This window comes from Canis lupus, chromosome 1 (genome assembly GCF_011100685.1).
Source record: "Canis lupus familiaris isolate Mischka breed German Shepherd chromosome 1, alternate assembly UU_Cfam_GSD_1.0, whole genome shotgun sequence".
In the NCBI taxonomy this organism is placed as follows: Eukaryota; Metazoa; Chordata; class Mammalia; order Carnivora; family Canidae; genus Canis; species Canis lupus.
In genome coordinates, this window is record NC_049222.1 from 21,096,116 (window position 1) to 21,123,877 (window position 27,762).

Sequence of the window (27,762 nt, forward strand, 5' to 3'; positions counted from 1 at the left end):
CAAGGGGGATATTAAAATTTTTGCAAATTCTCTAATTTTCTCATTTCTCTACCTAATATATTTACGTAGACATGTTACCAAATGAACTACTCACACTTTGGGCCAAGTTAATATAAGTCGTACTAACATACAATATAGAGAGCTAGTTACTATATACTGCATATTATTCCAAGAATACTCACTTAATTCTAGAAAGTAATACCTGTGTAGCATTAAATGCATCGAGGTAGAGATTTTAATTATGGTGGAATGCTGTGTAATACGTAAATTTGTAAATACTGCTTATTTATTGGTTGGAAAACCCTTACAGTGTTTATTCCAGCCATCCTAAGAGAAAGGGTCATTACAATTTATAGTTCCATAATCCAGTGAGTATTAAACATTTGTTAGGCTTGTATAGTGTCTGATCGTTTAAGACTAGGTTTATAATCAGCTTTCAGAATGCTTAAACTGACTAAGGTGTATCTGTAGTGTCCAAAGCAATTACTTTAGTATATGTTCAATGTTGTTGTTGTTTTATTTTAGATTACTTTGTTTCCCTTTTATTTATATCATTGTCAAGCAGCATGTGATTTCACAAAAACCTGCCTGATAAATGATAATTTCTACGTCATTTACCTTTTTATTTTCCTGTATTAGTCTCTGTAATTTTGCTTCCTCTGTTTATTTTATAAGCAGTCAGGTTTTAGATGACCTCAAATCTGGTGTTCCGTATCACACTGAAGACTTTAAAATATAATTTCATCTGAAAAAAAGTCACTTGGAGACACAATTATCTTTTTTTACTATGTTTTTTAATTTTGATATTAATTGTGAATCAATATGAATAAAACTCCGAAACTCAAAAAAAAAAAAAAAAAAAAGAAAGAAAGAAAGAAAGAAAAAAAAAGAAAGTAGACTAGATTCAGTCACAGAAGTGGAGGTAGCTACAGCAAATAATGTAAATTCTGTTGGGGAGCAGAGTAGGGTCTAGAAATCCTGTTAAACTGATGGTGATGACAGGTTTATTTGAAACGGGAACGATTCAGAGCTGGCTGGAAGTTTCTGGATGATTTATGTAGTTGTAACTTCAACAGTGGTGGTAGGGATTGCAATATGGAGTAGAAAGGGCTGAACTGGTGTACTGGAATCTGATAACAGAATATTCAGCAAAAGTGACAGCAGTTACATTCTAGTCATCGCAGAAGCAGTTCACTTGAAGTGGTGGCAAGTCTTGTGGTTATAGGTTTATTAGAAACAGTAGTGGGGACTGTTGGAATTTTAGCCTCGTGGCCATGCCAACAGGTGTCCTAGTAGTTGGTTAAGATGAAATGGTAGCTGCTATGGTGGCTCTTGGTTCAGAAGTAGTAGTAGTCACGGCTGTGGTGGCTGTAGCCTCAGTGGTAGTGCTGGCAGTTGTTGTGATAGTCAGTAAAGATGAAGTTGTGGCTCTATAGTGGTTGTAGGCCTCACAGAGGCACTAGTGGTGGCCATGGTAGTTATAGGTTCAGGAGAGGTTGTAATGGTGGCCATGGTGGTTGTAGCCTCAGTGGTAGCACTAGCTGTAGTTCTGGTGGTCTGTTCAGATGCTGTGGTAGCTGCTGTGGGAGTTCTACTCAGTAGAGATGATGTTTGTGGCTGTGGTTGTTGTAGGTTTGGTAGATGTCATATTGGTGGCTATGGTGGTTGTAAGTTCCATAAAAGTGGTACTGTTGGCCCTGCTGGTTGGAGGTTTGGTAGAAGTTGTAGTGGTGATAGTGACGGTTGTTAGCATCAGCGGTAGTGCTGGGAGTAGTTGTGGTATTAGGTTCAGATGACATGGTGGCTGTAGTGCTGGTTGTAGGTTCATTAGAGGCAACATTGGTGGCTGTGGTGGTTGCAGGTTCATTAGAAATTGTAGTGGTGGCCGTGGTGGGTGTAAGTTTGTAGAAGTTATAGTGCTGGCTATGGTGGTTTTAGGTTTAGCAGAAGTTATACTGGTGTCTGTAGTGGTTGTAGCCTTACTGGTACTGCTGGAAATTATAGTAGTAGTTAGATGCTAGCTGGCTCCTGCTATGGTGCTAAGTTCAGTAGAGGCAATAGTGGCAGTTGTGTGGTTGGAGGTTCGTTAGAGGTTGTAGTATATAATTTATATAAAAATTTAAAATACAAATATAAGGGATCCCTGGGTGGCGCAGCGGTTTGGCGCCTGCCTTTGGCCCAGGGCGCAATCCTGGAGACCCGGGATCGAATCCCACGTCGGGCTCCCGGTGCATGGAGCCTGCTTCTCCCTCTGCCTGTGTCTCTGCCTCTCTCTCTCTCTCTCCTCTGTGACTATCATGAATAAATAAATAAAATCTTTAAAAAAAAATACAAATATAAAATATAAATAAAATATAAATATAAAAAATAAAATATAAAAATAATAATTTATATAAAAATTTATATAATAAAATTATTTATTTTTTATTGGTGTTCAATTTACCAACATACAGAATAACCCCCAGTGTCCATCACCCATTCACTCCCACCCCCCGCCCTCCTCCCCTTCTACCACCCCTAGTTCATTTCCCAGAGTTAGCAGTCTTTACGTTCTGTCTCCCTTTCTGATATTTCCCACACATTTCTTCTCCCTTCCCTTATATTCCCTTTCACTACCATTTATATTCCCCACATGAATGAGAACATATAATGTTTGTCCTTCTCCGACTGACTTACTTCACTCAGCATAATAAAATTAGAATAAGGATTAATGTCAGTAAATTTACTTCTGTAAATTCTAAAGTATTGCACATACACAATGTGCAATATTGTAGAGGAAATACTGCATAGTGTATAACACCTAAGTCTTGAGATCGGAGAGTCTTGAATTTAAATCCCATACTTTCTTTTTCCATACTTTTTTTTTTAAAGATTTTATTTATTTATTCATGAGAGACACAGAGAGAGAGGCAGAGACACAGGCAGAGGGAGAAGCAGGCTCCTGCAGGGAGCCTGATATGGGACTCGATCCCGGGACCCCAGGATGCTGCCCTGAGCCAAAGGCAGATTCTAACCACTGAACCACCCAAGCGTCCCCAGACTAGCTCTTAAATGTCCCAAAATATGGGACTCTGTTTCAGAAAATAAACCCTCATTTGGGTGTTGTGAACGATGCTCACAGGCAATCAGGAGCAGTGCAAAGGCACTGGGTACCAAGGCTGAGGGAATTCAGGGCACCAAATAAGAGAGCCCAAGGATGAATGGTTACTTCCTGCCCTATGTTGTCTAGCCCTTAGAAAGGAAGTCAAAGGTGAAGGAGAGGAAGGCCTACACATTTCTTAGATTAAAAAGACAATTATCCTCATTTTTTGTTTGTATCTTTTAAAAGAGGAACAAGATAGGGATACCTGGGTGGCTTAACGGTTGAGCATCTGCCTTCTACTCAGGGCAGGACCCCACGGTCTGGGATCAAGTCCCACATCAGACTCCCTGCGAGGAGCCTACTTCTCCCTCTCCCTCTGTTTCTGCCTCTGTGTGTGTGTGTGTGTGTGTGTGTCTCATGAATGAATAAATAAAATCTTATTTAAAAAATAAAAAAATATGGGGATCCCTGGGTGGCTCAGTGGTTTAGCACCTGCCTTTGGCCCAGAGCATGATCCTGGAGCCCCGGGATCAAGTCCCGCGACAGGCTCCCAGCATGGAGCCTGCTTCTCCCTCTGCCTGTGTCTCTGGCTCTCTCTCTCTCGTGTGTCTCTCTCTCTCTCTCTCTCTATGTCTATCATAAATAAATAAATAAATCTTTTTAAAAAATTAAAAAAATTAAAAATAAAAAATAAAAAAATAAAAGAACAAGATTAATAGAAATTCATCTAAACCAGACATTCACATTCAGACCTGTGCTCCAGTACTATTACTGCCACTAACTAGCTACGTTACATTCTAAACTTCCTAGACCACACACTGTTGCCCATCTATGGCTAAGTAAAGGCATCTAAAGAAACTTTCACCTCTTTGGGTCATCAGAGACATATTCTCTAAATAATTCTTATCAAAAGCATCCTTCCACAATGTCTCTTGACATAAAGAGTTTATCTTCTCTTAATCTGTCAGTCTCTTCAAAATGTCTCTACAGCAGGATTAAACAGATTCATTAACAGATTAATCAGATTGATAATTAATCTGGGTGTAGTCCAGAGCTAGAAGCACTGAACCAAACTGTCAGGCATCGTCAGCAGTCAAAACCAAGTTCTTCCCTTATGGGAAAAGATCAGACCTCAAGGTGAAAAAATGAAAATAACAAGAAACAGAGTCAGGAATTCAGGAAATCTGTTTCTGGGCACCAAACCAAGATGGTGCTAAATGTTTCTGAGTCAAGGTTGAAAACACATGAGGTCAAAATGAGAAGGTTAACAGGAGGTCCACAGTTAGGCTCAGAGGCAGGAAGGGAAGAAGTGAGACCCACAGATTAGGTCCCCAGGCCTTAACACATGATTTCATCTTCCATCTTACAATGTTATCTCACTGCCAATACAGTTGCTGTCACCATCTACTCTGCCTTTCAAACAAAGAGAACTTAAAACTTTGCTTTATTTTCTTCCTTTGACTCTTATATATTTTCTCTAATTCTGTATATCTTCTTTTGTTCCATCAAAATCATTAGCTTTTTCAGTGAAGACTCCCATAAACCTACCTCTTTTGCATTCCCTCTCAGTGACTTGACATGTTCAAAGAATGCTATAGATTTTTCAAAAGAACAATAGTAATGTTCATTTGGTTGTTTTCCTTCAGAATATTAGATTAAGAGTATTTCCGTGTGGATTACATCATAACCTGGAGAAACAGTTTTGCCCCAAACATTATCTGACAATGTTGGAATTCTCTGTTAGGAAATTCTGAGTGTCCAAGTGTCCGTCCCTGTGTTGGTGCAGACACCAGTTAAATCACTACCAACATCACCAGTTACATCAGTTGATATTGGAAACTGACATGATGAACTGTGAGCTTCATGGTTTCTTGGGTTCAGGAATAACTGCATAGAAAAGAATGGAGGGAAAAAGAAGCTATTATTTTTGCTGCCTAAGGTAATACAGTCTGACAAATATAAATATGACATATTTGACCAAATAAGATCATTTGAAACCTGATTAAAGAACAAAAGAATACATTCATTATATTTATTCTCAAAACATGAAAATCTAGTTATGTCATCCTAAGTTACATTTAATTATTTTATATAATTATTGATGCTAAAATACAGAAATAAGCATTACTTTTCATCCTCGTTATATTTAATACATTTCTTAAATACTATTACATTGCGATCTGGTGTAGGGAGATCATATTTTTAAAACTCCCACTATGAAAATTCTAGAGATTTTAAGGCTTATCAAGAACAACTCTGGGGTTATATTCAAAATGAGAAAACTAAGATCTAAAGAGGTAAAGTAAGATTCTGGATTTAGTAAATTGCAAAAGCCACTTCTCCCACTGCAATAAACAAACAAACAAACAAAAAAACAAGGAAAGAGCTTTGAAAAGATGGAATTTAAAATTTAAAAGAGCTTTTAAACTAAACTAATTGTAAATTAAATCCAAAAATATATTAAAAAATCCAAAAATTTCATAACGATTTATGATAAAATTTCTCAGCCAACTAGTAATAGGAGGATTTTCTATCATCTGATAAATAATAGCTCCATAAAACTTAAAGTTAACGTCATAATTAATGTTGAAATATTTCACACTTTGCCCCAAATTAGCAAGATGTTTACTTTTACCACTTTCATTCAATATTACATTGGAGGTCATAGCCAGTGCATTAAGAAAACAAAATTTTAAAACTTGAAAAAAAGAATAATGACATGACTGAGTTTATAGAAAATCTGAAAAAATCTACAAAGAAAATATCATAATGAATTAATGAGGTCACTGGATACAAGGTAGGAACACAAAAGTCAACTGAATTTCTATAAAATAGCAAGAAAACACTTAAAATTGAACTTAATATGCCACTTAAAACAATACAAAAAGCATCTAGAAATAAATCTAAGAAGAAAAGTACTCAATCCCTATATTAAAATCTCAAATCACTGCTAATAAAAGTTAAAGGAGACCAATATAAAAGAAAAAAAATACACCATGTTCATGGATTTAAAGAATTTAGGTCCTAAGATATAAATTATTACAAATTAATATACAGATTCAATAATCTCCCAGTCAAAACTGCAGAAGTATTTTAAAAGAAATCAACAAGCTGATTCTAAAAGTTTGTATAGAAATGCAAAGGATCTTGAATAGCCAAGATAACTGAGAGAGCAATGTTTAAGACTACCTAATTTCAGAATTTATTATAAAGCTACAGCTATTAAGACAGGGTAGTAGTGGTACAAGAGCAGATAACTAGAACAATGGAACAGATATGAGTCCTAAGACAGGCCCACAAATATACAGTCTCTTGATTTACAAAAAAAGGCATCAAGTCAGTAGAGCCAAGATGATCTTTATAATTATCTGTACATAAAAAAATCTCCATATTGAAACAATGTTTAACCCTACCTCCTGCCATATATAAAAATGAATTTTAAATGGATCATAAAACCTAAATATGCGAGTGAAACAATCAAGCTTCCAGATAAAAACACAGGACCTTTTCATCTGAGTATCTTGACACTATGAAGACACAGTGAGAGAGCTGCAAAGCTAGAAGGTCCATGAAGACCATCTTCAGGGCAGGGAGTGCTGATCTAGAATCAAGAGAATAATTTCTCTGCCTTGTAATTTCCTTTTCAGGGTATAGGGACAAAAATATTTTTCCTCACAAAATGTAATTATCCATTCAAATTTGTACTGATACCACTCAGCACATTTCCATTGCTGCTCCCAAATGAAGATCTCTAATCAGGCATGCACAGTTACATAAAAGGCAATCATAAAATTATTGCCAATACTGAATTATTTCTTCTAAAAACATAGTCAAATAACATTGTATAGAACTGAATTCTAAATATTTCATCTGAATACAATTCTTTACCAAAAAAAAAAAAAAAAAAATTCATAAGAAATTAAAGAGGCCAATCTGAAGGATTTGCTAGTTTGCTGCCCAGGCCTAGATTTCTCTCACAGATTACTTTCTGACATTCAAAGTTATGTAGAAATCTTTGAGTTATGGCAAATCTACACATTACACTAAAAATCTAGGCAGTTAACACAAAATGTATATGTAACATTTTAAAAACATAACTTGTTAAATGCAATCAAATGCAGATTTATTGACTTGTGCTTGAATTATGATAACTGCAGAGAATTATTTGAACAGGATATTAAATTGTTACTCCAAAATTGCTAAAAATCTTAATGAATACTAAGTTTTTCAATTATGTATGTATTGATATGTAAAAAGTACAAGTTTTCTAATTTTCTAAGTAGTAATAGAACAGCTAAAAATTGGCTCCCATGTGAAAGTTTTAAGAATTCCTTTTTGGGAAGAACCATGTTATCATAAAGAAATATTAGAGTTGTATAAATAACTAGGTTATTAACCATGACTTTGTAGAAAATGGAGAGCCTGGTAGAAAGTCAAGCAATTGTCCTTTTGAAAACAAGTAAAACAAAGATTTCAAAGACCTGGAGCTGGAAAGGAGCCTATTATATATCCAGAGCCATGTGAAACTTCCTAAACCAGACTTTTAGGGGCAGGATCTGGGAATCTGATTTTTTTTTTTTTTAATTTTTATTTTTATTTATTTATTTTTTTTTTTATTTTATGATAGTCACAGAGAGAGAGAGAGAGAGGCAGAGACACAGGCAGAGGGAGAAGCAGGCTCCATGCACCGGGAGCCCGACGTGGGATTCGATCCCGGGTCTCCAGGATCGCGCCCTGGGCCAAAGGCAGGCGCCAAACCGCTGCGCCACCCAGGGATCCCTGGGAATCTGATTTTTTGGCCAAATGTCAAGTAATCTTTATCAATGTTTGAGAAATATTGTACTAAACAATGATTCAAAGGGTGATCATGGAGTATCCTTATATATTTAGGAAGAAAATTGCATGTGTGAAGAAACTTCAATTTTCTTAAATTAAAAAAGGGGTAAGTATTTAAATTGCTTATTCATTCAGCAGCGCTATTCACTTCCTACTATACCCAATCATCAAGTAAGGTGCTAAATGGTCAATGGTTAATGAAAGAGTCAAAATTCGATCATGTAATTCATTTACTGGAATACAGTAAAATATATATTATGTATTAAAACACTTTCTTGATCATTTCTAAAGTTCTCTTATAAATGCATCCTTTAGCTAAAAGTTTCCATTGGAATCCACAAAAGCAAAGTAAAGTAGCCTTGGGGTTTATAGAACATCAAAGGTGTGAAAAATCTAGGGGAAGATTTTGTTCTACAAAGAAGTAGGAGACAATGCTTTACCCCTCCATGCTGAAACTAAGCCAAGTGGCTTCTGGGACTGCAAAAGTACAGTGATCATATAATTCATCAATCCAAACCAAAATACTTTTGAAAGCAAAGGGAAACAGTATTAATAATTTAATTTAACAGAAACAACACTACTCCATGCACACTAGGACCTGTGGTCACTTAGCTATAAGGAACCTATCTGAATTAGAAGATTTACTAGTACTGAGGCACCTGGGTGTCTCAGTCCATTAAACGTCCAACTCTTGGTTTCAGCTCAGGCCATTATCTCAGGGCCATGAGATCGACCTCTGCCTCAGGCTGCATGCTCAGTCTGCTTGTCGCTTTGTCTCTCCTCCTCCTCCTGCTTCCTCTTTCTCTCTCTCAAGTAAATAAATTTTAAGTCTTTGAAAAAAAAAAAATAAAGATTCACTAGTACTAACCAGGACCACTGGATAAGCTAAAGAATTTAAAAATTAATTTAGTATCTCTAGTGAACACATATTTAAGTTGAATAAAACACATTTTACTTGAGCTTTTTAAAAAAGTTAATATCGCATTGTAGCACTAAAATATACATATTTAGACTGTGCGCTGGAGTCCATAACCATTGAGTAGATAAAATTTCACATTGTATGTCATGTAGTCCCCCCATAAAACAATATCAAAGATCTACCCTATTATTAATTAACTGCTACAAGAGCCAAAGGAAGAATGAACAACTAATTTATCATGTCCTAAATTTTCAGTATAAAATTCAAACTTTCTCTATTTCTAAAGAACAAATTTTATCCTTTTATTGCATCACAGACCAACTGCTAGAGCAGAGTGCACCTGGATTATTACAATGTGCAAAGAAACACAGGTAACTCTTATTGATATGTTGAGCATCTCCTACTAAAGCTCTTTTGACATTTGCAGAATTTTAAGCCAAAAGAATCTGGAAGTCTATCTATCTATATTAATTAAGAACGGCTGACAGTCCTTTAACAATTGGTAATTTTTTTTTAGCAGAAAGAATCCAGTTAGTATGTCATCATGTTATAAAATGAATCATAGTAGAGTCTTTAAGATTATAACAAAATTAATTTATTGATCAAGTTACCCACTTCAAATACTTCCATGACTGAAATGTCACTGTGATCTGATACTAATCAAAACACTTTTGTATTTCTGCTGCAGTTCTTCAGTGTGATGACAACCAATATGACAGTTCCAACTCTCTCATCTTAATAATTTTCTTAGGCCAGGTTATTATTATAGTTCATCATGTTGTGCTGAGTGATCAAAATGATAACCAGATACCATATTTAAAAGATTTCATCCAATACAGTATTTAGATTTGCATTTCCTATTGATTTAAACTGGATAAGATAATCATTCAAAATGCATAGAAATTGTAAAAGAAGTTTTTAAGTGTCAAGTCAAAATCAAACCACCACAATGACTATGCCAAAAAAAAAAAAAAAAAAAAAAAAAAAAATCAGGATCCCTGGGTGGCTCACGGCCCAGGGCGTGATCCCAGAGATCCGGGATCGAGTAGCACATCGGTCTCCTTGCGTGGAGCCTGCTTCTCCCTCTGCCTGTGTCTCTGCCTCCCTCTCTCTGTGTGTGTCTCTCATGAATAAATAAAATCTTTAAAAAAAAAAACAAAATCAAGATGGGAAAGTGAACAAACTATCTATCTGCATATTTGTTCAAGAAGCTATCTCTCTTGCCCCTTCCAACAGAAAACAACAACCTAAAGAAATTAAGGGGTTATTTTTCTTTCCCATCAAGAGAAGGCTGCAGGAGGGCAGCTCCGGTGTAGATCTGTGGTAAGGAAACAAACCTTTCATCCCTTGCTGTAGAATGTCACTGGGGCACACTACATGGGCACTACTCCACACTTGGCTGGCTTCTAACTCAGTCACAACCAGTCATTAATATTATTGACATTTCTTGGGAAAGGTTACCTTTTCTAGAACATACCATACTGATCTTATCTAATCCTCCTAATACCTCCCTGAATTAAGTATCATTACTCCATTTTCCTGATGAAATACCAAAGCCTTTAGTGATACTTCACAAGCCTTGAGATAAGTTGGTGGCTTGCCATTCATCCACCCAAAAAATGGTAATTAAATACTTACTATATTCACTGTGTCACATTAGAGGCTAAGAAAAATTAGGGGATGCAGGAGAGGGAAAGATACTTAGAAAATTAATTTCTTATGGATAGAACAATACAACTAGACACTCTGGTGACCTGCATCAAGATATATCAAGGCAGCACGGTTGTTTTCTGGTAGGAAAAAAGGAGTGGTGCAAATACTTGAAGACTTGCCCACTAGCTAGAGGAAGATGGGATTTACACCCAAATTTCTATTGAAGGCTCAGAATGCCTGGGCAGAAGGCAAGACTTACTGGCTCTGCAGACTGAATCTCTGTCTGGGGTTCAGGCAAATGATCAGCATGAGAAAACCCAAACACAAATATCAGGGCTGGGACGCCTGAGTGGTTCAGTTGGTAAAACATAAACATCCCACTCTTGATTTCAGCTCAGGTCATGATCTCAGGGCTGAGAGATCGAGTCCCAGGTTCACATAATGGGTGTGAAGCCTGTTTAAGATTCTCTCTCTCCCTCTTCCTTTGCACATCCCCCCTAAAAAAAAAAAAAAAAAAAAAGAATACTGGGTGAGAATTAATTACCTAGACAACAATTAGGCAGTGATCCTGTATTGCCAGCTTTGCCCTGACCTTTCGTGACTGCACCTGTGCACACTCACGCACTCATGCACGCATGCATTCAGCAAGCATTCACTGAACTCATCCTGTGCCAGGCCTGAATTAAGCACTTCATGCAATGCTTACATTTTATCATCTAAACCTTCACAACTGCATTTACAAGCAGGCAACTTGTAAATGGAGCGACTCCATTTCACTTACAAGGAAGTGTACGGGACTCGCTCAACGTCACACAACCAGTGAGTACGTTGGGCCCCATGTCTTCCTCTTAGCAAACCTCCACTCTTCTTCCAAACCCCAGCCATACTGCCGCCCACAGGGGCCTTTCCAAGCACCTTCAGGCAGAGCTTCCCCTGCCCTCTGCTTGCTCCATTGCTCTGTCTTGCCTCTGAGCGGCTACTGAGTCAGCCAGTACTTGTGATTAATTATCTACATACACAGCTCTCTTTCAAGATTTGAGTTCCTTGGGGAAAGGAATAGTGGAGAGGTGACATTTCACAATTATTTCTTAGCTAAAAAAATTTAGGGGGCAGCCTGGGTGGCCCAGTGGTTTAGCGCCTGGCCTTCGGCCCAGGGCGTGATCCTGGAGACCTGGGATCGAGTCCCACGTCGGGCTCCCTGCAGGGAGCCTGCTTCTCCCTCTGCCTGTGTCTCTGCCTCTCTCTGTGTGTCTCTCATGAATAAATAAATAAAATCTTTAAAAAATATAAAATAATAAATAAATAAATTAATTAATTAGTAAACTGAAGATAAAGAGGAAATGTAAACACCTGGCATCCCCAAGGCCAGGAAGTGTAATAGAGGAAGTTGGGGGATTTTTTTCTCTCCCATTTTTGATAATAACAATTCAGGTTTAAATACTGTGTGAAAAGTAATTCAATGGAAACGAGTTTGAAAATGTTCCTCACCAGGCGTAGTGTTAAATGCCCTGGGCTCATTCCATCCCTTCTCCCCCGAGCCTCAGGGAGTGTGTAGGTCCCGCCTCACCTAAAGCCCACACCACCCTCAGGGCCACGCCTGGGCATCTGGAGCCTTCCAGTTCCTTGTGACTCAGCACCTTGTGTCTCAACAGGGAGGGCTGCACACTTTCTCCAGGTAGGTGTGTTTGCCATAAAATCCAGGTCAGCCAGAAAAAAGAGCTTGCTCCGGGGACTGAGGAGCTGTGGAGAGAAGAAAATCCAGAATATTAAGAATTCCCACAGGTGGGCAGGCCGGGTGGCTCAGCGCTTTAGCGTCGCCTTCAGCCCAGGGCGTGATCCTGGAGTCCCGGGATCGAGTCCCACGTCAGGCTCCCTGCATGGAGCCTGCTTCTCCCTCTGCCTGTGTTTCTGCCTCTCTCTCTCTCTCTCTCTCTTTCTCTATGTCTATCATGAATAAATAAATAAAATCTTAAAAAAAAAAAAGAATTCCCCCAGGTTCGGGTGTTAGGGCTGTAGGCCCTAGAAACCAGACTCTGTCTCCTAAGGATTTCCAGGCCCTAAATCCAAAATGGAGACCACAAAGCCCTATCCTAATCCAGCTGGATCTCCTAATCCATGATGCTTAGAGACCAACACCTTCCCTTAACAGAAGCCCTCCAGCACCATTTGTTTAGTAGGAAAAAAAAAAAGACATCTGTATCCTAACCCTACGAAGAGTCATTTATTTATGTTTATTTAACAAACACTTAACTAGTACTCACTGAGTGCCAAGCAGTGTTCTAAGCACTTTATGAACATTAGCTCATTTAATTCTCAGGACAGTCCTAAGAGACAGTTTCCCCATTTCATAGACAAGCAGCGTTTCGGGGGCACAGAGAGGTTCAGCAGCTGGTCCAGGTGGAAGCTGGGAAGGTCTGGCTCTGGAATCCAACTTTCGCCACCACACTATGCTGCCTCACGTTTCAAAACAGCATCATATTTTCATATTAAAATAATGTCCCAAATTCCTGAAACAGTGGCAACAATTTTAATAGTTCTTCGAGTCTAGCCAAGCCGCCAGATCCTGAGACCTGGTGCCCTCCGGCCGTGCCCCCGCCTGCACCCCAGCTCAAGACTACCTCACTGGGGTTCCCTGCAGCAGCCCCGGGGGCCTCCTGCTGGCGGGCTCTCCAGCTCCCCCTCGGCTCATCTACTGCCTCATAATCCGACTTCCAGGTCGGCCCTTCATCGCCAGCTTCCTCTTTCCTGCCAGGCCGGGCTCTGTCTCCTCCTGCACCGGGTATCTCTCAGCGAACTGAAGCTCATGTCCGGGCGCGGGGACCACTGTCTTCCAGTCCCACGGGCTAGGGCTACTTGCCCTCGTACTGTTCCTGCACCGACCGGCATAGCCTTCCTCTTCTAGGTCTTCAAAAGGGACCCGTCAGGGAAGGCCCACCTCCCGAGACTTCCCTCAAGCCCGAGCTTCTTGGGGCTCCCTTCCATCTGAACTCCACCTGAGAGCCCGCGTCAGAGTTTCCAGTTCTGCACGAAGGAACCCCGACCTGAACCGCTCACCCCTGCTTCCTGCCTCCTCAGGGTGCATCCTGCCTTTAGCCTCAAACTGGACTGTCCTGAGGTCCAATCTCCGCGTCTGCTCTCTGCCCCATCCCTTTGCCCTTTTCCTTGCTCACTGCCATCCCCACCGATCTCTTTCTTCCCTCTTCACCTAGGTGTGGATGGGTGTGTGACTCCTATTCCTCTGTTCACAGCACAACATCATTATTGGTTCTTCGTGGCTCTTCCCTTATTCACTTTCATCTCCCCAGCTTGCTCCCATTCTACTCCACCTTACAGCGTGGTTTTGCAAAATGAGAACGACTGTTCAGATTCTTACTGCTCTGGCTCTGCCTCTAAGACCCAGGGATACTGCACTCCATACGTTAATCTACCCACTTTTTGCGCAGCCTCCCCTTGAGCTATCTACTCTCCCAGGTGGATATCCAAGTTGTCTCTAGCTCTGGTCACTGCAGATAAGTTTGCAATCAACACCTGTACAAGTACTTGATGGAGACAAGGCAAAATTTCTTTGAGACTCTCTCTCTCTCTCTCTCTCTCTCTCTCTCTCTCGATTAGGGGAATTGCTGAGGCACAGATGTGTTTGTCCTTAATTTGACCAAGTAGTGCCAGACTCTGTAGAAGCACTGCCACCTGCCTGCACTGACCCAGCTTTGTAACTTTTTGCATTGCAATAGGCCTTCAATTCAGTGCAACACCTGGAGAAACACCTTTTAAATAAAACCAATGTTCAAGCCCCACCCATACCGTTTAGATTTGAATCCCTTAGGGTAGGGCTTAGGTGTTGAGGTTTTAAAAATCTTTCCAGGTGATTCTAATGCACAGCCATGGCTGGGAATCTCCGGTATAACACTATACCCCTTTATATGACATATACCTCTTTATATTGTTTGAACTCTTTATGTTAACTTGCCTTTTTTCTCTGATTAGTCATGATTTTGAATACATCTTTATATACTTAATAATTTGGGGGGTTTCTGGGCACCTGGTGGCTCAGTGGTTGAGGGCCTGCCTTCGGCCCAGGGCGTGACCCCAGGGTCCTTGGATCGAGTCCCACATCGGGCTCCCTGCATGGAGCCTGCTTCTCTCCCTCTGCCTGTGTCTCTGCCTCTCTCATGAATAAATAAATAAAATCTTAAAAAAAAAAGAACAAAAAACAGAAACAAACCTCTGGGGGTTTCTTACATGGTAAACTGTTGTCCAGCATATTTCCATGATGAAAAGAAGGTTAAAGTGATGATCAGGTATAGGATTGAAGGGGGAAATCATAGGGACTGAGCTACATAACAGCCTAAGGAGCAATCTCACTCCCAACAGCCTCACTGATAGTAGAATTAGGGAATCTATCCTAGTTTGTGAGGCTCTGGTCTTCATAAATTCTCTGTTGAAGCCACCAATTCCTTATCTGAGTGCTTCTTCCTGAATTACCACTCAGCCCCATCAGAATTAGGGGTGGGAGTCACACAGGCAAGCACCGAGGCAGAGGAACCCCTCCACAACTCTCCAGCCTCAGACAGTGTCCTCTTGGCCTGCAGTCTGCCCTGGCCAGCAGACCAGGGCCAGCCACGGGGAGATGTGTCCTACAGCTGTTACAGCGCAAGGTCTCCTGTCGCCACTGGCTGGCAGTCAATGGGAGACAGTTACTATTCCTGCTCAGGCATGTTAGGGTTCTGTAAGTTGCTGCCGGGCCAGCTTCGCGGCAAGAACTCTGCTGTCCGCAAGCAAGCTGCAATGGCAAGGCTCATATCTTCATCCATATTTCCCAGCAGCTAAGCCTGATAGCTTCCCTAGCAGGGGCTTTGAATGTGCACATCTGAGACAGAGTCAGGAATATGCTCAAACATTCAGATCCAGGGTGCAAATTCATGATGCCACATTGAGGCAGTGCAGGTAAACAGAGTCACTTTGTTCTCCGTTTGTCCTCCACAGAGGGTTGTGCTAAGGGGGCTTGGACTCTGTTATCCATCAATGCCAAGAAACTGCAAGTCTCTAATAATGTTTGAGACTTGGTCCCAAAAGCCCTAAATGACTTCAACATTTTAAACACTTAAAAATTAATATACTAACAATTAGCACAATATGACTCACATAATCAGGAATCAATTATATTAATGTGGGATGTGGCTGCATTTTGATATGCTTGATATGAGGTAGGCCGTGAACTCCAAGAGCATGAATGCCCTTGGAATAAGGTCTTAAAATGGTCCTAGAAAACCTGTGATCCCAAGAAGGAATCAAAATGACACTTCGGTGCCATGTTTTCCATGTCTTTGGAAATCAACTTGTCAACTTTAGAAATACTGAAGGCTGTATTTTAATTACATTAGGCCTGCAAGCCAGCAGTGGATCTCAGATCCTTGGCTGCATATTAAAATCACCCAAGGAGCTTTTACAATTTTCCCTGTTGGGGCTAAATCCCACCCCAGTTACATAAGTATCTCTGGAGGTGGTACTCAGGGAGTCCGTGTATTGTAAACTCTCAGGTAATTTCAATGCACATCCAAGGATGAGTACTGCTGGATTTGAGAGAGTCTTCATCAATCAGTCTCTCTTTACTTGCTCTTTATTTGACCAGAACCCAGATAAAAGATGAAGGCTCTTGTAGAAATAAAGGCCAAACGGACCCTAGTTAAGCTCTGTTTCTAGAGAGGAGTTATTTTTCTGAATTCTCAAAACAGCTTGCTGGATCTAGATACACTTCTAGAAGCTTAATTACTGAGAACACTGGAAGTACAACAATGTTTTGCTTCAGGACTTTTTTTTTTTTTAACATCTGGAAATTTACAGCTCCAAATTCACAATGGCAACTGCAAGAACATGTCAAGGTACCAGCAAGTATGAACCTGAAGCGACTGATTCCACAGATTCACAAGGGACTGAGAAATGAGGCTCCTCTGCCTACGTCTTCAATCTGTACTCTGGAATCAAGAAAAATTGAAATTTCTCACCACTGAGTCTTTTTAATAAGAGTGTGGAATGGGAGATTATGGAAGGAGGAGCAATCATTCTTCCACTGAGGCTGACGTTTGAAATCACCCATAGGAGAATAATAATCAAATTCATGCATCATGGTCATTACAGTTTGTAGTTTTTCTTTACCTAAACAAATATTGGTTTGAGAAAAATGATTTTGTCCTAATTATAATTGATTTAAACATTAACTATTTGCATTACATTCATGAGTGAATTTCAGAATCCTGCATTTCAAACCCCGAAAACCAAGTTCAGGAACTATTTTCATTCCTCAAATTCATAATGTGTTTATGATTCTCTTTCTCGTTCAACAATTTCTTGAGAAATTAAAATCTACACAATCAAAATCAGTTGTAAATTTGCCAGTGTTAATTTTGCCAGTTATGGAACATCAGTCTGTGTTCAGCATTTAGCTATAGCAAGTACTTCTCCTTTATTAGTCATTTCCATTCACTAAACAAATTTAATCAAGATGAAAAGAGATAAAAGTTGTCCAGACTTTTAAGAATATTTTATTTTCTGAATCAAGTTGTATATCAAAAAGCTCCAGCTGATGACTATTTTCTTATTCTGTGTTTAAAGCAAAGGTTAAAATCATAGAGCTTACAGAGTCATAAACAATAATTGGTGTTAAGACATAAAATCTTAAATCCAGAGCATCCTCTTATTTGGCTGTCTAGTAGACTACAGTTTATTACCAGCACCTTCTAAATCACCCAGAGCTATTTCTAGCATATAGCAATATTTGAACACAGCACACATAGTAGGAGAATGTGATTAAAAACGGATGAATGGGCCAAGTCACAGTGAGTTCTAAAAGCTGGAGTGGAATTCTCAATCTTCCTTTGGATCTGGAATTACTAACATGTTCTATCTTCTGCCTCCCTGCTCTGGCTTCCTCTCTGTCCCCTAAACTGTTTTTAATCCAGTAAACCACATGGAAGAAATCCTCGTTTGTCTGAACTACCTTTTAACAATCTGCTAGATGACAGATTCAGGACAGGCCTTTGGCTCTGATCTGCTTTCAAAGGCTGGAGTGCTCAGGGAGCCTGGATGATGCTGAGAACAAGTCCATGGTCGTTCTGCTCCAGGAGACACCAGCTGACCCAGGGGACCCGAATCCTACCAAGCCACATAGGAACCCACACCATTAGTCTGATAGCCTCCTAAGCATATCTGAAATGTGGTGTCTGTTCCACTGGCACATTTTCTCCTTTGTTTTCCTGTGTTACTTATAAGACTTTTTTTCTCCTACAGCTCAGAATTGTTTCTTACTAAAGAGAATAAAAACTTTTTACTGGTGATTTTTTTCAGCTTCTGATTTATCCATACTTTGTTTTATTGCCGAGTTCTTCCTGAGATACAATTCTTTTTAAGATTTTATTTATTAAAAAAATATATATTTTATTTATTTGACAGAGAGAAAGAGCTTGTGTGCAGAGGGAGCCACAGAGGAAGCAGCAGGAGGGGAGAAGCAGGCTTCCCACTGAGTAGGGCCAGATCCCAGGACCTTGGGATCATGACCTGAGCCAAAGGCAACTGCTTAATGGACTAAGCCACCCACCCAGGCGCCCCTGAGATAAAATTCAAAGTCATTTCCAGAAATCTGAGGTTAAGGCTAATACTTGCTCTTATTATAATGCTTTTTTGTCATAAACTTTATACCAACCATAGAATCATATTTTGAAGGTGATCATTATATAAATGCAATTCTCTATGATTCGGACCATATCCATAAGTGGTAGGTATAAATTATTTCTTTTAAAATGCACTGAAAACAATTCTGCACAATCAGCCTAAGAGTGCCTGAACTATTAAAAACCTCTGTGCTTTCCTTCTTATACTCAGTGACTGTCACAGAAAACAGGAAAAATGTGATTTATCATTTTTTCATGTCTGCTATTTACTGTCGGCACTTCTATCCCTGTCCAGAATCCACAGGGCAGGGATCTTGATTTTGTTCAGTAATGCATCTCAGGTCCTAGGAAAACATCCAACAAATAATAAGCACTCAGTAAAGACTTGTTGCTAAATGTAAATAACTTTGTTTTCAACTCTCAATATTTTTTCTTTCCTATTTTTACCTCAAGAATAGTCCTGGCATGTGCCTATATCCACCTTGGGTTTACCTGTTTGCTTTTTTATTAAAACTTTTAAAAATTAATAATTTGGGATCCCTGGGTGGCGCAGCGGTTTGGCGCCTGCCTTTGGCCCAGGGCGCGATCCTGGAGACCCGGGATAGAATCCCACGTCGGGCTCCCGGTGCATGGAGCCTGCTTCTCCCTCGGCCTATGTCTCTGCCTCTCTCTCTCTCTCTCTCTGTGACTATCATAAATAAATAAAAATTGAAAAAAAAATTTTAAAAAAATAAAAAATAAAAAAATAAAAATTAATAATTTGTTTAAAAATATATCGCACAAACACGAAAAATTGCATATTAATAATGATAAAATCAATAGCCACACGTCAGCACCACCCAAACTGAGATATGAAATTTTACCCATATCCCAGAAACCTTCTACATCCCTCCCAGAGGCACAACTGGAGGTAACGCTATTCTAGTTTTAGAGTAATTATTTCCTTGTTTGTCTTTGTAGTGTCATATATGCTTACGCAAATCTAAACAACTTCTATTACTTTAATTTTTGCTCTCCAGAAGTGTGAATTTACTGTTCACCCTAGAACTCACAACTTCTCAAAGTCAAAGCATTTATGACTGCTTAAAAAGGCAATTTGTCACTACCTCTCTAATCACTTGTATGAAAAAATAACTGCATAACAAATTTTATGAATTTGCTAATGAATTTTTGCTTAAGTGGAAAGAAAAACAGAAACAGCAACAGAAGAGAATGCAAATATTAAAAACAAAAATAGCAGGCAATAATTTGTATATAAAAGACTTAAATATTTCTTCAAAAGTTTACTGGCATGTTTTTGGTCATTTTATACCCCCGGAATTTTTTCTATATTTCTTGTCCACACTCGGGTCCTGAATATGTTGAAAGCAACTCTAGCATTCATCATTTTACACTAGAATTTATAGTTTGTATGCACAAAGGGCTGCGTTTAATTGGATGTCAATTATTACAAAGGATCTAAACAGGTATGGATCGAGGGAACAGATTAAGTGGACCAGAAACCATTCCACACATTGGATACACCCCTGTAAAATGGACCTGCTGGTTTTTACTTCCTTAGACTTAATGCTATTTGGAGACACAACCTCCTTCCCCACCACCTCTAAAGAAAAGATTTAAAATGTCATTTTCTCCCTGCTCCATGATTAAATACTGCTCCAAATGACAAAGTGTAACATGAATGGTAAAGTATAATTTTAAACATATAATAATAGATACCCACGCATAAGCCACCCCCAAAATATTTTTATTGTTCATGGTAGATTCTACAAGAAGTTGTACAAAGAATAAATGATTAACACATTTTTTATTTAGAACTTTAATCATATTAATAATAACATATCCTGATGGCTAAAATTACGAAAGGATATTCATTTCAAAGTACCTGTATATCAAGATAACTAGTATTTGAATAAGCACGACTTGTGGAATGTAATCATACTGGAACTTCATTTTGTTTCCCTCTGCCTTTTAACATTTCTTGGAAGGAACATAGTTCTTTCTCTGCCCCTACATGACATCTCAAGCAGTCTTAAGAGTTTTTTTTTTATTATGTTTAAGTGATTAATCAATTGTCCCAGAATCACATTAACTTGCCAAATACTATTGCAATTCGGAAATCAGAGTATTAGCGGTGCAAACTCTAAATGTGACACAAAGTTAAATCATTTTCTCACCCTCAGGCAAGGCTGAAGGAGGGCTGCAGCAGGTGGAGGCAACAGGGGGTCAGCTGTTTCTCTCTCTATCCCTCTCCTGTAAAGAGAGAAGGCAAGGGGACCAAATAAATTCTTGACTGGCATGTTACAGAATGGCTTCACATTCTGGGAGCTGGCATATAACGGAACAGGACACTCTCTTTGACAATTAGCGTGGACTCTGCCTACATTCTCTTACCCACATTTCCAGGATTTCTCACCTACCACACACTTGATCCAGTACATGAATCTTCACTCTGATTTTTCCCACAACTTACTTTGAAATCCAATGTATTTGTTTGCAGGGCTGCCATAACAAAGTACCACAAATTTAAAAAATAAATTTAAAAAAATTAAAAAAAAACAAAGTATCACAAATTGAGTGGCTTAAATAAGAGAAATTTATCGTCTTACCTTTTTTGAGGCTAGAAGTTTGTTTGAGATCAAGTTTTGGCAGGATCTGCTCCTTTTGAGGAAAAATCTATTTCATGCCCCTCTTCTAGCTTCTTAGTAGTTTGCTGGCAATCTTCGGTGTTCCTTGACTTGGCCTCACCCAGTCTCTGCTTCCATTCCCACATGGCACTCCGTGCGTCTGTGAGCAAATATCCCCTTTTAGTAAGGAGATCAGTCAAAATGGATTAAAGGCTCACCTTACATCAGTATGACTTTATCTTAACAGATTACATCTGCAACAACCCTAGTTCCAAATAAAATCACATTCTGAGGTACTGACTTCAACATACGAATCGAGGGAAGACAGAAATCAACCTATAACAATATTCTTCATCTTAAAATCTTGGCTGATACTTCCATTTTAATATTCTGTGAGTACTCTAGTACTATCTTTGTGAAGAAGTCATGGTGAGAATTATTCAATTACCATTCATAAACTGAGGCAAAGTACAGGTGAGTACTTAACTAAAGATCTATAAACTTATCATCATTTAAGTGTCCATAAAAAAGTAGTAGAATTGTTTCGGTCCTCACCCTGTTCCATTCCACTGCATGGTCAAAATCTCATATGAATCTAGGATTGAAAATAAGTTGGAAAATAAAGTCTCATCTCCTTCCTGACAGGTTGTAATATATGTCTCTAGGAAAACAATATATATAGTATTTATATATAATATGTATTATATACAATTTTTATATATGATATATAAATATTTACACTTATTTTATGAATATATAAATATAATTAATATAAATATTATAGACAATATACAAAGAAGCGGCAGCAATGTTCGGTAATGCTCTATGGTATCTTGAATACTGGAATAGTAGAGAACACCAATAACTTTGAAGTCACCAGGACTTAGCCTGAATTACAGTTCTGCTGTTACAAGCTATCTACATTTGGTACAGTACTTACTTCCTTTTATCCTTTTCACTTTATTTTTACATTATACTTTTACTTTACTATTTGCATTATAATGGGACATACTTATTCTAATGCATTTAAATAATACCAAAGCATTTAGAGCAAAATTCAAATCTTTCATAAATTTTCATGAATACTCCTAATAACTATGTTAATATTTTATGAATTTTATTCCAGGATGTTTTCTATATACAAATATAGAAGGTAAATGAAAAGACTCCCCTCTCCAAGTTTAATAAATCAATTTAATTATGCCAAATATATAACATAATGCAACCTGGTTTTTAACAACATGCAGAACGTTGCAGACTTTTTTATAACATAACATTTAATATAGATCTACTTTGTTCTTGGATTTTAAGTGGCTACATAATATTCAATAGTATGGAAAACTAGAACTTATTAAAGCATTCCCCTGCTGATATATCTCAGTTGTTTTCTAGTTTTCACTGTTACAAATAATGATACAATAAACGCTGTTGTACAGTATTTATATATATATGTGTGACTATTTCTTTAAAATAGATTTCTATTAAGTTGAGTTGCAAGATCAAAGGATGTATGCATTTCCCATTTTTCACAGGTTCTATGAAATTGACCTCTATCAAGTTTGTATCAACAATGGTATCAATCTTTTCATATTCTGCAAAATATAAGTGAAAAGGCATATTTCATTGTAATTTAAAGTTGTCTTTTTTAGAGAAACTGGCAATAGCAGTATCATATGGACATTAGCCAATTGTTATTTCTTCCAGTATAAATTGTCCATTTATATATTTCACCCACATTTCTGTCATTTATTTACCTTATTTTTATCATAATAACTCTTTTTTACATGGTTGTGCATTCTTTGTTTTTTCTTTCAGCATAGTAGTTGAGAACAAGGATTCTGAATCAAACTAATGGAATAAAATCTTATTTCTGACACTTCTTAGTTATGTGTTTGTCTAGAAGTTCCTTAATCTCCCTGTGTGTATGTTCCTTCATATGTGAATGCTGGTATTAAGATATTGATACTAACCACAACCTAGGTTGTGAGGACTGAGAGAGAAGGAATACAATTTAAACTGAACAGTGCGGGACACCTGCACCCCGATGTTTCTAGCAGCAATGTCCACAATAGCCAAACTGGAAGGAGCCTCGGTGTCCATCGAAAGATGAATGGATAAAGAAGATGTGGTTTATGTATACAATGGAATATTCCTCAACCATGAGAAACGACAAATACCCATCATTTGCTTCAACGTGGATGGAACTGGAGGGTATCATGCTGAGTGAAATAAGTCAATCGGAGAAGGACAAACAGTGTATGTTCTCATTCATTTGGGGAATATAAATAATAGTGAAAGGGAATATAAGGGAAGGGAGAAGAAATGGGTAGGAAATATCAGAAAGGGAGACAGAACATGAGAGACTTCTAACTCTGGGAAACGAACTAGGGGTGGTGCAAGGGGAGGAGGGCGGGGGGTGCGGGAGTGTGGGTGACAGGCACTGAGGGGGACACTTGATGGGATGAGCACTGGGTGTTATTCTGTATGTTGGTAAATTGAACACCAATAAAAATTATTTTATTAAAAAAAATAATAAACTGAACAGTGCCTGGCACAAAGCCATCACTCAATAAACAGTATTTTGTTTCAAAAGGCATGACTGATAGCCTTAAGCAACCTTAATTTCCTCACCTATAAAATGGGATAATACCTATATCCTACAATTATTGTGGAGATTATATAAGATAAAACAAGGGGCTTAGAACAGTAACAGACTCTCAACTCTCAGAATATAACTGCTCTTTTTATCATCTTACCTAAAATCATTATAGAACAAAAAATGTCACCACTTAATTTCTGGCTATATGCTAGAATTTCCAGCTGCTATTTAAATAATCATGAGGAAAAAAAATAATAATCATGAGAAGGGATCCCTGGGTGGCTCAGCGGTTTAGCACCACCTTCTGCCCAGGATGTGATCCTGGGGTACCGGGATCAAGTCCCACAGAGGGCTCCTGCATGGAGCCTGCTTCTCACTCTGCCTGTGTCTCTACCTCTCTCTCTGTCTCTCCTGAATAAAAAAATAGTTTTTAAAAATGAATGAATGAATGAATGAATGTGAGAATATCTCTTGAGTTCATCATATATGCCAGGGAACAGACTAACAACTGCCTCATGCGTATCATCCCATGTAGGTCTCAACACCTACAAGGCAGGTTCTGGTGTTATCTCTATTTTATAGATGAAGACTCTAGGGTGTGTATATATATATAAGTGTAACACTTGTCCAAGTTCACATGTTGGTAAATGACAGAAATCAAAACCAGAAAATCTGACTCCAGGGTTTATGACCTTGGCCACGATATTATGCTGATCACCTGGCAGAGACAGAATCTATAAAAGCTTTATCTTTGCTTTTTAGAATAATAGATGAAGTATTTGATTTAGTAATTTAAAAAGAGTAATACAACACATTACAGATTATTACGTTAAGATTTCTGTGGTCATTGGCAGTCTATCCAACATGGAAATATATTAACATCATTTCCAAGTTAAATTAATTTTTGGCCTCCTATAAAACTTTACATGGTTGTCAATTGTCTTTCCCATGAGACAAGTCCACTAATTAAAAAGGTGGGATATAGGAGGAAAAAGCACTAATTTTTTTAGTAAATAACATTTATTTAGAAATAAATGCTTAAAAGTAAATTCTGAGTTTGGTATTTTCAAAATAATCCACCTGCACGTAGAATCTGAGGAGTCTTATGTTGTGTTAAAGTGCCATCTGCAGTAAACACTGAAATATCTACACAAAATGTGTCTGCAGAATATTCCTCTCCATGTTTATTTCAACTGCAACTCCTTACATTAAGTCCCACTCCCATCAGCCATGGTCCATTTTTACTCCATGGTTGTTTCCCTTCATTATTAACAGCTTTTGGAATGCAGGGACTATTTTTGAAAGGAAATGAGCCAGTCAGACATATCTAGAGGCTTCACAGATGGCATTTTTTAGAATAGTTTTGTTTTCATTTTGCTATTGAAAAGTCCTTTTAGACCCCTTTGCAACATGCAATAATGCACTCACATTAACTGATACATGATGTGTGCTTCTGCTATTTTTCCTCTGCTTCACTTGGCAATTAAACACATGATTTCCCTGCAAATGACTATAATTTTTTGCTTCCATAATATTTATGTCAACTCCAAAGGAGCTGGGAGTTGGCATCCTGAAAACCTGACCATTTGAGGCAATGGCAGCAGCTTGTAATTTCATCTGTATCCACTAATTACTGGATGATCAGAACACCAGAAATAAAAAAATCATATGCTGAAAAACCATAATGTGTGCCCTCAGCTGGCTAAATCAGTAATTTGAAGCCATGTGCAAATGAGCACATAACTTTCTGAGTGATTTATTGCTGTTTTGGGAATACACACTGAGCTCTGAAAATATTTCATTTGACCTAAACTACAAACTTCAAGTTGACTGTGACTGGGAGCACCATGCACATCTCACCCAGAGGGCTGCAGAAGCAAGCCCTTCTGTGTCAAAAGGGACGTTCTAAAAAAAAAAAAAAAAAAAAAAAAAAAAAAAAAGGACGTTGTGCAGAACCATCACTGAAATGGTCTGAACAGGGTAGCATTCAGTTGAAGACAGAATCCATACACTGCAACGTCTGCAGTGATCTGGATTTCTGCACTTGGGCATCAGGGAAAGAATATAATATGGGGTTTAAGCTTTTGTCGCATCCCCCAGCTCCTTCTCTTCTAAGTTCACAGGAGCCTTCAACAGTAGCCTCACCCAGTTGCCTCGTGTTGTAGAAGACAATTAAGATAAAAGAGGTAAAATGATTTTCTCTAAGTTACACATATAAGTAAAAGTAGCAGAGCCCAGCTAGAGTCATCTCTACCTTACTACACTGGGTTCACGGTTGTGTCCAGGGTTGTCTCCTTGCCACCCGGGGAGGACTTGGCTGGCTCCCACGTGCGGTGGCTGCCCTGGCCAACAGACGGACCCCAAGCTGTGGCCTAACAGAGCTCTTCCCTGCTGCACATCTCGCCCCACGTCCCTAGATTTCATTGACTTGGCAAATATCCAGTAGCTACTGACTGTTCTACTACATAGACATACATTGAGACTTACACTCTTTAGGCCCTGGAGATATAAATAGCACACAGTCAGTTATTGTTATTTGCAGTAGTTATGTTCTATAAAGTAACTGCAAACATTGAATTAGCAAAGACTGAACCATTGCTCCTAGAAGAAATAAAGGATTAGGTTTCTGCAAGCTTTTAATCACAATATTTTCATCAAAAGGCCAATACATAACCTTGTTTTATATGTGCTTCTGCTTAAAGATGTCTTACATAATATGTATCACTGATTTATTAACATTGAATTTATGGCCAACAGCTCTGTAATTCAGGTCTAAACAAACCTTATCTAACATATATCTTCTCTCTGAGGCATATCACAGCTCCCTTGAGCTTAAGAACACAAGATAGCACTTGAGCCTGTACTCAGGGACCATTTTAAACCATGTAATCACCAACAAGGCTCTATGGGACCTGGTCCACCCTCTACTATAAATTCTTTGCTATCAGTTCCTACACCTTTTCACAGTCTCTCACTCAACTCCATCCACACTGGCCTCCTTGATGCTCTGATGTCTTGCCAATCAGATTCCCCTCTCAGGGATGTTGCACTCACTATTCCACTATTTGGCATCTTTTTCCACTAGATATTACTTATTATACTTCTATATACTTATTACTTTCCCACTTCCTTCACATCTTTATTCGAAGGTCAATTTCTCAAAGTTGTCTTCTTTAAAACTAAACACATGGGGCACCTGGGTGGCTCAGTCAGTGAAGTGGCTGCCTTTGGCTCAGGTCATGATCTCATGGGTCCTGGGATGAGCCCTGTGTGAAGCACTGCATATGACTCCCTGCTCAGCAAAGGGTCCGCTTCTGCCTCTGTCTCCCCACCCCGCATGCTCTAATTAATAAATAAAATCTGTAAAAAATAAAAAGTAAAAAAAAGTAAACATACAAACACAGTCATCTGCTTATATGCTTTATTTTTCCCTAAAGTAATTACCACCATCCAAAATAATATATATCTTAGCTACTTGTCTCAGTAAAATTATCCAAAACTTGGAAATAGCTAAATATTTGGGTGTTCTTTTAATGCAGTGCTGAGATTTACTTCTCTGCTGTATAGGTTATTTAAAAAATTTTGTAGAAGCAGAGGTCAACTTAAAAGATCTTTATCTGGTCTGGTAAAGATGCAAATAACATCCAGTAGATGTCTGGTGGAACACCTAAAATCAAAGTTTATGGTTTACATCCCCCTTGGTGATTAACCAGTTTTCGTATCTAACCCAGCAACCTTGTTCTAACATTGGATATAAATACCTAACTTCTTGAATGATCCTTAAAGTTTTTTTAACATCTTACTTGTTCCATTAATTAATGAGCTGAATACAATCTTTGCCACATGTCCATTTTATATATGGCCCTCTTGAAAATCGTACTTTTAACTATTTATTATTTGTCTTCACATGGAATATAAGCTAAATGAGGAAAATAATTTTTGTCTGTGTTATCAATGCCTACCACCATACTTGGCATATTATGTGCACAAAATCCTGTAAACTAAAAATTTTACTTTCAGGAATTCTAAAGAATCTTGAATCTCTCTATTCCTTCTGTTGACTTTAAAACATGATCTCATAAATCTCTGCTCTTCCCTTTTATTTCTTTTTCTTAGAAAAGGGTTTGAGAGAGCACATACAGGGAGAGGCTTTAAATCTATTTATGTTATGAGCCTTCCTTCTAGACACATATTTGTGGTCAGACATGGTACTTAAATGGAATATCTAGTGGAAGAGAAAATTAGTCCCTAAAAAAGAAAAAAAACTAAAAAATTGTGCTTATTGCATATATGAGCAGATAAATCACTTCAAACCAAATCTTTCACCATTGACTGGCAAAGAGAAATCATCTTCTGGTTTCCAACTATTTGTTAACTCAAGG

General features: G+C 38.3%; 1 long non-coding RNA gene across 8 annotated transcripts; it reads right to left on the reverse strand.

The window, feature by feature from the left end:
- Positions 1–822: 822 nt before the first annotated feature.
- Positions 823–22,923, reverse strand: LOC111095168. Of its 8 annotated transcripts, none has more exons than XR_005353461.1 (5): positions 21,337–22,923; positions 20,332–20,941; positions 12,058–12,230; positions 4,631–4,969; positions 823–1,991 (listed from the first exon to the last, which is right to left on the reverse strand). It is a non-coding gene; the product is annotated as an uncharacterized LOC111095168 (long non-coding RNA). The 8 variants fall into 8 exon arrangements; XR_005353459.1 differs by lacking the exon at positions 823–1,991 and adding an exon at positions 2,238–2,292; XR_005353462.1 differs by lacking the exon at positions 823–1,991 and adding an exon at positions 2,257–2,316.
- Between the last annotated feature and the right edge of the window lie 4,839 nt (positions 22,924–27,762).